The following is a 13,680-nucleotide window of genomic DNA, read 5'->3' as shown; positions in this document are numbered from 1 at the left end:
CAAGCATTGGGCTTGATACATAAACCCACAAGCACTTAGCAAATAAATTGCCATTGGTACTCAGAGCCTTCAGCTTTCTCATTCTTTCCCTTTTTCTTTTCTTGCTTTAATTGTATTTGCTTCTTCAAGGTTTTCATGATTTCAAAAGATTTCACAAAATGTACAAGATGAAAAACTTCAATTAAATAAAATCCAATGCAATTGAGCAACAATCAATCATACTAGCTTTCCAAAACTTTTATGCGCATGCTAAGTTCTTCTTTAATGCCTTGTTTGTTTATGATCATGATACTTTATTGCTTTTGAACTCACAGGATTCAAGTTGGTAGTCATAATGGTACAGCACCATGTTATAATTCAAAATTCAAGCTATGCTTTATTCATACACACATGTAAACAGAAAGGATGAAGACAATCATGCAATTTAAGTGCCGGAAACAAATCAGAATAAAAGGAACTCTACAACCTTGTAGCTCATCTTAATTATTGTTGTCCTTTTTCCTCTATTCTTCCTCTTTCCCTTGCCAAACTCAGAATGCTTGCTCATCCTCAAGCAACAATTAGAACAATGGCTATGGGGCTAAGATGGATCATGAATGTCTTACACAATGAAATGTTAGTAGCACATGTGTTTTAAGCAAGCAAAATGAAAGATAACAATCAAGGCATCAGAGACAAAGACATTTTGATTGCAAACATAAGAAGGTGAGCACAATACATTGCATAAAAGATAAGTGGCACACCAAACTTAGTGTGACACTTTCACTTGAAATTAATGCAAGTATCTAGTAAGAATTAGGACCAAATTTTGTTGCATAGCAACACCAAACTTAGAATGCAACCATATGTCAATTTTATTTGAAACAAAACTAAACAAAAGAAACTGTTATTTGTTGAATACAATCACCAAGCCAAAAAATCTATCATGAATAAGGATCTCTTGATGCTGTATTAACAAAAACAGTTGATAAAAGAAAACTTAAAAATAAAGAGGTGACTAAAATAAAGAGAATGCAAACGAAATGTCAAAACAAAAGAAAAATAACAATGCAAAGGCAATATGATTATGCAGACAAGTGATGTTGCTTGAATGATTTGCATAGAAAATAAGTGGCACACCAAACTTAGAATCTTGGTGTGTCACTTTCATTTTTGATTTGATGCAATCATCCAAAAAGATTGAAAATAATTTGTTGCAAGGCAACACCAAACTTAGAATGTAATCATATGCCAATTTATTGAAATTTAAACAAAGCATGGAGAAGAAATGTACCTACTGTCTACCTGTTCTTCACTTTCTTCCTCTTCTTCGAGTTTGTTAAGAGGAATGACCTTAAAGGAGGAGAAGTTCCAGCTATTGTCCCCTTTCTTGGTTTCCTCTCAGCAAGCTTTCTTTTGAAATTGGCTTTATTGAGCTTGCTTGCTTGATCAGGGGGAAGATTGTTTGCAGTTGACCTTCTCATGAATGTTGTCCTTGATATCTTGGTCATAATCCTCTTCTTGGTGTTTTTGTTAATTGCCTTCACTTCTTTGGATTCAAGTTTTGGTTGCTGTGTGATTGTTGGAGTGATTTCTTTATCAAGAGCCTCTTGCATTGGTGGTTCCATGAGCTTTTCCTTCATGTACTTCTCTACTTCAGTTGAGTGTGACTTCTCTTGAATGTCTTCCTCCCTTTCTTCTTCATGATTTTCCATTAATGCCTCTGGGAGGGAATCTTTGTGTTTCATTGTCACCTCAAGTGGCTCTTGTGAATGTAGAATCCTTGGCTCATGTCCAAATACTTTCACCACCTCTTCCTTTTTCACTGAAATTTCACTTGACACAGAGGCTTCCTCATCTTGCTTTTCCACTTCCTCACCCACAAATTGGTCTTCATCCTCTCTGTTTGATGGTTCTAAGTTCCTCCTTGTTTGCTCTAAGGGCTCATTCATCTTCTTGAGGATGATTTCTTTCCAGGATTGGGGTTGTGTGTATCTTTCCACGAGTTTTCTATGTATTTCAATGGCTTGAAGGTAATCCTCATCTGGTGGTTCAAGAGATGAAAGTTAAGAGTAATTTTGGTGACGTGGATATGTTGTGGTGAAGTTGTGTTGAGGGGTGTGGAATGAGTTGTGTGATTGATGGGGTGACTTGTATGGATTTTGGTGGAAACTTTGTGTTGAGGCATAATTAAGTGATGAAGAACTTTCAAATGAGAAACTGGGACGTGAGGGTGGATGCTCTTTCATTCCTTGGTGATACTCCCATCCACCATGAGGATAATGGTATGAATCATTTTGTGGTGGTGAGAAATATCCCATATGATTATCTTGTTCATCTTGTGGCTTTGAAGTGCATCTCCATGGATTGGAGTGCTTAGAATCTGTAAATTCTTGGTGATATTCCCAACCACCATTAGAGATTTGTGATGGTGGGTGATATCCCAGAAAATTTGTTTGATCACAAGATGAGTTGAACTCCATTTGAATTTTGTAAAACACAACACCAATGAAAATTGGAATTACTCATATCAGAAATGAGTTTTGCTTAGTGAGGCAAAAACACAAACACCTTGGTTTCAACTTAGAACAGAGAACAAAAAAGAAAAAAATGCTTGATCTAGACTTCTCACCCACTTAATCATTGTTGATCTAATCAATCCCCGGCAACGGCGCCAAAAACTTGATGTGTGGAAAACGATCCAACACAAAACTCACCGGCAAGTGTACCGGGTCGCATCAAGTAATAAAACTCACGGGAGTGAGGTCGATCCCATAGGGATTGAAGGATTGAGCAATTTTAGTTTAGTGGTTGATTTAGTCAAGTGAATCAAGTATTGGTTGAGTGGTTTATCTTTAACAGAAGCTAAATTGCTTGGAATGTAAAGGGAGAGGGGAGAATTGCAATAAATTAAAGGACAGGAAAGTAAAAGTGCTGAATCTTAAAGAACAAGAAATTAAATGACTGAAACTTAAAGTGCAAGAAATGTAAATTGCAGTAACTTAAATTGCGAGAAATGTAAATTGCTTGAATGGAAAAGGGAGTTGAGGACTGGGATTTCAGAATTTCAGCAAGGGAAATTAAAGTGCTACAATTGATAAAGCAGAAATTGAATTAGAAATAACTAGAATCCAAACAGAAATGGAAATTAACATGCAGCTGAGGTTCACAGAAGAACCAAAAAGGAAAATGGGATCTCAGGACTCAAGAGACTAGAAAGCAAAGTCTAGATCTCAATTGCCTTCCCCGATCCAAGTTCACAAAGCAATTAACAAGAAATTGAAGAAGAAGCAGTAAAGGAACTTAAATTGAACTCAATTATGCAGAAGAGGAATTAAAGAGATTTTGAATGGAGATTGAGATAGAATTTCCTCAATTCTTCACACCCAAAACTCAAAACAAGAAAATTAAAAGTGCCCAAGCAAGAACGAGGAAGAAGAGAGATCAATTCTCCTCCCCAATTCTCTGAAATCTCAAAAGTTCCAAAAATAAAGATTCAAAGCTCAAAAGAAAGATCAAAGTTCAAAAGTAAAGGAAAAGGTCCTAATTACATCAAACTATCTCCTATTTATACACTTTCTATTCTTGGATCTTGGAATTTGGATGGGCTTTTGATTTGGTGAAGAAATGAATTAAATTGGATTTTTAATCCAATTTTCAGCCCAAGAACAATTGCTTCCAGGAGGCTGCCCTGCCCTTGTGGAGGGCAGGGCAGGAATTGATGCGTGCGGCCTTGGTGCGAGCGTGGTGTGCGAGTTGGTGCTGCAGGGTGCTGCCCTGCCCTTGTGGAGGGCAGGGCAGAAATTTTTGGTGCGCCAGTTTGGTGCGCTGGCCGTGCACTATGATGCTGCCAAAGCTCCCTTGGTGTGCCAGAATGGTGCGCTGGCCGTGCCACAACAAAATGCTGCCCTGCCCTTGCGGAGGGCAGGGCAATGTTTCCAAGTTGAAGCCCCGTGTTCGATCCTTGTGTGACGCGCACGCTACTTCTTTTCTTTGATATTCTTGGCACCAAAGTGAGACTTAGTTTCTTGTTTCCTCATGGTTCCGTGTTCGACTCTTGTGGCAAGCAATGGTGAACTTTTTCTTTGAATTTTTCCCTTTGGAGAGCCCGATATTGCCCTTGAGGAGGGCAGGGCAGTGTTTTTGTCCCCCTTGATCCATGGCATCAATTTGTGCTCTGCCCTTGTCGTGGGCAGGGCAGTGCTGCCTCTTAAGGCTTGTTTACTCATGTTGCCCTCCTAGAGGGCAGTGTGCCCTTGTGGAGGGCAATGCTTGCACTCCTCCTTTTATGCGCCACACTTTTTCTCTCTTTGGGCCACGCTTTCTTAAGACACGCTTCCTCTTTTCTTCTTTTCTTCACCTACAATAAACCAAAACAACCACTCAAAGTATCACTAAATTCACAAGGCTTATAAATCAATTAAAATTCAATTAAAATTAGCTTAAACCTCATGAGTTAGCATCAATTTAATGGTAGTTGCTTGATTTAAAGAAGTTATGCATTTTCATTCCAAATCTCTTACTTAGGATGCAAGAAAGTGCATAAAGACTAATAAAACAAGTGAAATTAGCTTGAAAAATGGGTATATGATGACTTGTCATCAACCTTCATCACTTATGTATTTTCACCGGTGGAGTTTCTACACCTCATTGATTAAGGTGTGGAGCTCTATTGTTCCTCATGAATTAATGCAAAATACTATTGTTTTTCTATTCAATTCACGTTTATTCTTGTTCTAAGATATTCACTCGTACTTAAACCTGATGGATGTGATGATCCGTGACATTCATCATCATCCTCCCTTATGAACGCGTGCCTGGCGACTACCTCCGTTCTATCTGCGAGAGTTTGAGTATGTATCTCTTGGCCTCCTGGTTCACGATGCATGGTGGACTCTCCTAACAATAGAGCCTTCCATTCTGTGAGATCAGAGTCTTCGTGGTATAAGTTAGAATCAATTGGCAGCATTCTTGAGATCCGAAAAGTCTAAACCTTGTCTGTGGTATTCCGAGTAGGATCTGGGATGGGATGACTGTGACTAGCTTTAAACTCATGATTGTTGGGCGCAGTGACAGTGTCCAAAAGAATAAATGTATTCTATTCCGACATGATCAAGAACCGACAGCTGATTAGTGATGAGCGGATAATTTATACGCTTTTTGGCATTGTTTTTTGTATGTTTTTAGTATGTTTTAGTTAGTTTTTATTATATTTTTATTAGTTTTTATTTAAAATTCACTTTTCTGGACTTTACTATGAGTTTGTGTGTTTTTTCTGTGATTTCAGGTATTTTCTGACTGAAATTGAGGGACCTGAGCAAAAATCTGATTCAGAGGCTAAAAAGGACTGCAGATGCTGTTGGATTCTGACCTCCCTGCACTCGAAGTGGATTTTCTAGAGCTATAGAAGCCCAATTGGCACGCTCTCAATTGCGTTGGAAAGTAGACATTCTGGGATTTCTAGCAATGTATAATAGTCCATACTTTGCCCGAGATTTGATGGCCCAAACAGGCGTTCCAAGTCAGCTCAAGAATTCTGGCGTTAAACGCCGGAACTGGCACAATAATGAGAGTTAAACGCCCAAACTGGCACAAAAGCTGGCGTTTAACTCCAAGAAAAGTCTCTACACACGAAAGCTTCAATGCTTAGCCCAAGCAAACACCAAATGGGCATGGAAGTGGATTTTTATGTCATTTACTCATCTTTGTAAACCCTAAGCTACTAGTTCTCTACAAATAGGACCTTTTGCTATTGTATTAGACATCTTTTGATCACTTTAGATCTTAGGATCATCTTTGGACATCTAGTTCTTAGATTATGGGAGGCTGGCCATTCGGCCATGCCTAGACCTTGTTCTTATGTATTTTCAACGGTGGAGTTTCTACACACCATAGATTAAGGTGTGGAGCTCTGCTGTACCTCGAGTATTAATGCAATTACTACTGACAATCGCCTCCGTTCTACCTTAGATTGAGTGGACATATCTTGGATCCCTTAATCGGAATCTTCGTGGTATAAGCTAGAATTGATGGCGGCATTCAAGAGAATTCGGAAGGTCTAAACCTTGTCTGTGGTATTCTGAGTAGGATTCAAGGATTGAATGACTGTGACAAGCTTCAAACTCGTGATTGTGGGGCATTAGTGACAAACGCAAAAGAATCACTGGATTCTATTCCGACATGATCGACAACCGACAGATGAATAGTCGTGCTGTGACAGAGCGCATTGAACATTTTCACTGAGAGGACGGGACTGTAGCTATTGACAACGGTGATGCCCAACATACAGCTTGCCATGGAAAGGAGTAAGAAGGATTGGATGAAGACAATAGGAAAGCAGAGAGACGGAAGGGACAAAGCATCTCCATACGCTTATCTGAAATTTTCACCAATGAATTACATAAGTATCTCTATCTCTATTTTATGTTTTATCATTAATCCTCCATAACCATTTGAATCCACCTGAATGAGATTTACAAGATGACCATAGCTTGCTTCATACCAACAATCTCCGTGGGATCGACCCTTACTCACGTAAGGTTTATTACTTGGACGACCCAGTGCACTTGCTGGTTAGTTGTGCAAAGTTGTGATAAAGAGTTGAGATTGCAATTGAGCGTACCATGTTGATGGCGCCATTGATGATCACAATTTCGTGCACCAAGTTTTTGGCGCCGTTGCCGGGGATTGTTTGAGTTTGGACAACTGACGGTTCATCTTGTTGCTTAGATTAGGTATTTTTCTTCAGAATTTTTAAGAATGAATTCTAGAGTCTCAAGGTGATGTTCTTATCATCACCAAAGCTGATTGATTCTCATCAATTTAGCTCTTGAATGTAATGTCCTGCTGAAGCTTGGCTAGCCATGTCTAATCTTTTTAGACTACAACTTTAGACTAACATTGTATGATTCCTGGAATTCTTATTAAACGTTTTGATCCTCTTTATTTTCTTTTTCCACATAATTTTCGAAAAAACCAAAAAAAATTACAAAGTCATAAAAATCAAAAATATTTTATGTTTCTTGTTTGAGTCTAGTGTCTCATTTTAAGTTTGGTGTCAATTGCATGTTTCTGTTCTTCTTGCATTTTTCGAATTCATTCATGTGTCTTCACTGATCTTCAAGTTGTTCGTGATGATTTGCTTGCTCTGATCTTTAACTTCTCTTGTCTTGTGTGTTTTGTTGTTTCTCATATGCACTCTCAATTTGTTAGTGTCAGTAGTATACAAACTTCTAGGTTTGGTGTCATGCATGCATTGTTTATTTGATCTTAGTTTCATTTTGATTATTCCTCATTACTAAAAATTCAAAAAAAATTTTAATATGTGTCTTTTCAAGTCAATAATACAGAGAATTGAAGATTCAGAACATACAGCAGAGGAATCACACAGAAAAAGCTGGGCGTTCAAAACGCCCAGTGAAGAAGGAAAACTGGCGTTTAAACGCCAGCCAAGATACCTGGCTGGGCGTTTAACGCCCAAAAGGGTAGCATTTTGGGCGTTAAATGCCAGAATGGATACCATTCTGGGCGTTTAACGCTAGGATGGCACAAGAGGGAAGATTTTGTTTTTAATTCAAATTTTTTTCAAGTTTTTCAAAATCAAATCTTTTTCAAATCATATCTTTTCAATCATATATTTTCAAAATCAATTTCTTTCCATTTTCAAAAATACTTGCTAACAATTAATGATTTGATTCAACATTTCAAGTATGTTGCCTTTTCTGTTGAAAAAGGTTTAATGTTTGAATCATATCTTTTCTTGTTAGCCAAGTCATTGATTTTAAAAATCAAATCTTTTTAAATTGTTTTTCAATCATATCTTTTCAATCAAATCTTTTTAAAACCATAACTTTTCAATCATATCTTCTTAATCACATATTTTTCAAAATAGTTCTCAATCATATTTTTTGATTTCTAATTTCAAAATCTTTTTCAAATTTCATTTAATTTCTTTCCCAATCTTAGTTTTCGAAAATCAATTACCATTTTTCAAAATTTCTTTTAATTAATTCACTTTAATTTTTGAAAATTTCTTTCCCTCTTCTCACATCCTTCTATTTATGGACTAACACTTCTCCTCAATGCACAATTCGAACTCTATCCCTCTTGATAAGTTCGAATTCTTCTACCTCCTCCTTCTACTCTTCTTTTCCTCTGACACCTCAAAGAATCTCTATACTGTGACATAGAGGACTCCATATTTTCTTGTTTTCTTCTCTTTCATATGAGCAGGAGCAAAGACAAAGGAATTCTTGTTGAAGCTGACCCTGAACCTGAAAGGACCTTGAAGCGAAAGCTAAGAGAAGCTAAAGCATAATTCTCTGTAGAGGACCTAACAGAAATCTTCAAAGAAGAATACATGGCAGCCGAAAACAATAACAATGCAAACAATGCAAGGAAGGCGCTGGGTGACTTTACTGTACCTACTCCCGACTTCTATGGGAGAAGCATCTCTATCCCTGGCATTGAAGCAAACAACTTTGAGCTTAAGCCTCAATTAGTTGCTCTAATGCAACAGAATTGCAAGTTCCATGGACTTCCATTGGAAGATCCTCATCAGTTTTTAGCTGAATTCTTGCAAATCTGTAACACTGTCAAGACCAATGGGGTTAACCCTGAGGTCTACAGACTTATGCTATTCCCTTTTGCTGTAAGAGACAGAGCTAGGATATGGTTGGACTCACAACCTAAAGAAAGCCTGAACTCTTGGGAAAAGCTAGTTAATGCCTTCTTGGCAAAGTTCTTTCCACCTCAAAAATTGAGTAAGCTTAGAGTGGAAGTCCAAACCTTCAGACAGAAGGAAGGTGAATCCCTCTATGACGCTTGGGAAAGATACAAACAATTGATCAGAAAGTGTCCTTCTGACATGCTTTCTGAACGGAGCATCATAGGTATCTTCTATGATGGTTTGTCTAAACTGTCCAAGATGTCATTGGACAGCTCTGCTGGAGGATCTCTTCATCTGAAGAAGACGCCTGCAAAAGCTCAAGAACTCATTGAAATGGTTGCAAATAACCAATTCATGTACACTTCTTAAAGGAATCTTGTGAACAATGGGATGAATCAGAAGAAAGGAGTTCTTGAGATTGATTCTCTGAATGCTATATTAGCTCAGAAAAAAATATTGACTCAGCAAGTCAATATGATTTATCAAAGTCTGTCTGGAATGCAAGCTGCACCAGGCAGTACTAAGGACGCTTCATCTGAAGAAGAAGCTTATGATCCTGAGAACCCTTCAATGGAAGAGGTGAATTACATGGGAGAACCGTATGGAAACACCTATAATCCTTCATGGAGAAATCATCCAAATCTCTCATGGAAGGATCAACAGAGACCTCAACAAGGTTTCAACAACAATAATGGTGGAAGAAACAGGTTTGGCAATGGCAAGCCTTTTCCATCATCTTCTCAGCAACAGACAGAGAATTCTAAGCAAAGCCACTCTGATTTATCAACCATGGTCTCTGATCTAATCAAAACCATTCAAAGATTCATGACTGAAACAAGGTCCTCCATTAGAAACTTGGAGGCACAAGTGGGTCAGCTGAGTAAGAAAGTTACTGAACTCCCTCCTAGCACTCTCCCAAGCAATACAAAAGAGAATCCAAAAGGAGAGTGTAAGGCCATCAACATGGCCGAATTTGGAGAGGAGGAAGAGGGAGTGATCGCCACTGAGGAAGACCTCAATGGACGTCCACTGGCCTCCAATGAGTTCCCCAATGAGGAATCATGGGAATCTGAGGCTCACACTGAGACCATAGAGATTCCATTGGATTTACTTCTGCCATTCATGAGCTCTGATGAGTATTCTTTCTCTGAAGAGGACGAAGATGTCACTGAAGAGCAAGTTGCCAAGTACGTTGGAGCAATCATGAAGCTAAATGACAAGTTATTTGGTAATGAGACTTTGGAGGATGAACCCTTTGCTCACCAAAGAACTGGATGACTTGACTAGGCAGAAATTACCTCAAAAGAGACAGGACCGTGGAAAGTTCTCAATACCTTGTACAGTAGGCACCATGACCTTCAAGAAGGCTCTGTGTGACCTAGGGTCAAGCATAAACCTCATGCCTCTCTCTATAATGGAGAAGCTAGGGATCTTTGAGGTACAAGCTGCAAGAATCTCACTAGAGATAGCAGACAATTCAAGAAAACAAGCTTATGGACTTCTAGAGGATGTTCTGGTAAAGATTGAAGACCATTACATCCCTGCTGATTTCATAGTCCTAGAGACTGGGAAGTGCATGGATGAATCCATCATCCTTGGCAGACCTTTCCTAGCCACAGCAAAGGCTGTGATTGATGTTGACAGAGGAGAATTGATCATTCAAGTGAATGAAGAATTCCTTATGTTTAAAGCTCAAGGATATCCCTCTGTAACCATGAAGAGGAAGCATGAAGAGCTTCTCTCAAAATAGAGTTAAACAGAGCCCCCACAGTCAAACTCTAAGTTTGGTGTTGGGAGGCCACAACCAAATTCTAAGTTTGGTGTTGAACCCCCACATTCAAACTCTAAGTTTGGTGTTGGGAGGTTCCAACATTACTCTAAGTATCTGTAAGGCTCCATGAGAGCCCACTGTCAAGCTACTGACATTAAAGAAGCGCTTGTTGGGAGGCAACCCAATGTTATATTTATCTATTTTCCATTGTTATTTTTTGTTTTCTATAGGTTGATGATCATGGGAAGTCACAAAATCAATTGAAAAAGCAAAAATAGAATGAAAAACAGAAAGAAAAATAGCACACCCTAGAGGAAAATTTGCTGGCGTTTAAACGCCAGTAAAGATAGCAAAATGGGCGTTTAACGCCCAGTCTGGCACCATTCTGGGCGTTTAATGCCAGAAAGGGGCACCAGACTGGCGTTTAACGCCAGGAATGGGCAAGAAGCTAGCGTTAAACGCCAGAAATGGGCACCAGCCCGGCGTTTAACGCCAGGATTGGCAGAATGAGCATTTTTGCTCGCCACTTGGTGCAAGGATGAATTATCCTTGACACCTCAGGATCTATGGACCCCACAGGATCCCCACCTACCCCACCACTCTCTCTCTTCTTCACCCATTCACCAATCACCTCAACACCTGTTTCCCAAAAACCCCTCACCTATCAAATCCTACCATTCTCTTCACCACTCACATCCATCCTTCATAAAACCCCACCTACCTCACCATTCAAATTCAAACTGCTTTCCCTCCCAAACCCACCCATATTGGCCGAACCCTACCCCTCTCTCCACCCCTATATATAAACCCATCTTCCCTCCTTCATTTTCACACAACCTACACACTACTTCTCCCCCTTGGCCGAAAAAACAAAGCCATCTCCATCTCCTCTATTTCTTCTTCTTCTACTCTCTTCTTTCTTCTTTTGCACGAGGACGAGCAAACCTTCTAAGTTTGGTGTGGTAAAAGCATTGCTTTTTGTTTTTTCATAACCATTTATGACATCTAAGGCCGGAGAAACCTCTAGAAAGAGGAAAGGGAAGGCAAAAGCTTCCACCTCCGAGTCATGGGAGATGGAGAGATCCATCTCAAGGGTGCATCAAGACCACTTCCATGAAGTTGTGGCCATGAAGAAGGTGATCCCCGAGGTCCCTTTCAAACTCAAAGAGTGAATATCCCCGACATGAGATCCGAAGAAGAGGTTGGGAAGTTCTCACCAACCCCATTCAACAAGTCAGAATCTTAATGGTTCAAGAGTTATATGCCAATGCATGGATCACCAAGAACCATGATCAAAGTGTGAAGCCGGACCCAAAGAATTGGCTTACAATGGTTCGGGGAAAATGCTTAGATTTTAGTCTGGAAAATGTAAGGTTGGCATTCAACTTGCCCATGATGCAAGGAGATGAACACCCCTACACTAGAAGGGTCAACTTTGATCAAAGGTTGGACCATGTCCTCATAGACATTTGTGAAGAGGGTGCTCAATGGAAGAGAGATTCAAGAGGGAAGCCGGTTCAACTGAGAAGGCATGACCTCAAGCCCGTGGCTAGGGGATGGTTGGAGTTTATCCAACGCTCAATCATTCTCACTAGCAACCGGTCCGAAGTTACTATAGACCAGGCTATCATGATTCATAGCATCATGATTGGCGAGGAAGTAGAAGTTCATGAGGTTATATCCCAAGAACTTTATAAGGTGGCGGACAAGTCCTCTACGTTGGCAAGGTTAGCCTTCCCTCATCTCATTTGTCACCTCTGTAATTCAGTTGGAATTAACATATAGGGAGACATCCTCATTGATAAGGACAAGCCCATTACTAAGAAAAGGATGGAGCAAACAAGAGATCCCACTCATCATGAAATTCCTGAGATGCCTCAAGGGATGCACTTTCCTCTACAAAACTATTGGGAGCAAATCAACACCTCCCTAGGAGAATTGAGTTCCAACATGGGACAACTAAGGGTGGAGCATCAAGAACATTCCATCCTCCTCCATGAAATTAGAAAAGATCAAAGAATCATGAGAGAGGAGCAACAAAGGCAAGGAAGAGACATTGAGGAGCTCAAGCACTCCATAAGATCTTCAAGAGGAAGAACAAGCCGCCATCACTAAGGTGGACCCGTTCTTTAACTTCCTTGTTCTTTATTTTCCTGTTTTTCGAATTTTTATGCTTATGTTTGTCTATGTTTGTGTCTTATGATCATTAGTGTCTTAGTGTCTTATGAATGTCCTATGAATGCATCACCTTTCTTAAATGAAAAATGTTCTTAATTGAAAAAGAGAAGAATTGCATGAATTTCAAATTTTATAACAGATTAATTATTTTGATGTGGTGGCAATACTTTGACTTCTGAATGTATACTTGAACAGTGCATATGTCTTTTGAATTTGTTGTTCATGAATGTTGGCTCTTGAAAGAATGATGAAAAAGGAGACAGGTTACTGAGGATCTGAAAAATCATAAAAATGATTCTTGAAACAAGAAAAAGCAGTGAATTCAAAAAAAAAAGAGAGAGTATATGCGAAAAAAAAGAGAGAAAGCAAGCAGAAAAAACCAATAGCCCTTTAAACCAAAAGGCAAGGGTAAAAATAAAGTCGTGATTCAAGGCAAAAAGAGTGTGCTTAAGAACCCTGGACACCTCTAATTGGGGACTCTAGCAAAGCTGAGTCACAATCTGAAAAGGTTCACCCAGTTATGTGTCTGTGGCATGTATGTATCCGGTGGTAGTACTGGAAGACAGAGTGCTTTGGGCCACGACCAAGACTCATAAAGTAGCTGTGTTCAAGAATCATCATACTTAACTAGGAGAATCAATAAGAGTATCTGGATTCTGAGTTCCTATAGAAGCCAATCATTCTGAATTTCAAAGGATAAAGTGAGATGCCAAAACTGTTCAGAGGCAAAAAGCTAAAAGCCCCGCTCATCTAATTAATACTGATCTTCGTAGATGTTTTTGGAATTCATTGCATATTCTCTTCTTTTTTATCTTATTTGATTTTCAGTTGCTTGGGGACAAGCAACAATTTAAGTTTGGTGTTGTGATGAGCGGATAATTTATACGCTTTTTGGCATTGTTTTTAGTATGTTTTAGTTAGTTTTTATTATATTTTTATTAGTTTTTATTTAAAATTCACTTTTCTTGACTTTACTATGAGTTTGTGTGTTTTTCTATGATTTCAGGTATTTTCCGGCTGAAATTGAGGGACTTGAGCAAAAATCTGATTCAGAGGCTAAAAAGGACTGCAGATGCTGTTGGAT

The sequence above is a fragment of the Arachis hypogaea genome, chromosome 3 (genome assembly GCF_003086295.3).
Source record: "Arachis hypogaea cultivar Tifrunner chromosome 3, arahy.Tifrunner.gnm2.J5K5, whole genome shotgun sequence".
NCBI classification, from domain to species: Eukaryota; Viridiplantae; Streptophyta; class Magnoliopsida; order Fabales; family Fabaceae; genus Arachis; species Arachis hypogaea.
This window is presented reverse-complemented; position numbering follows the sequence as displayed.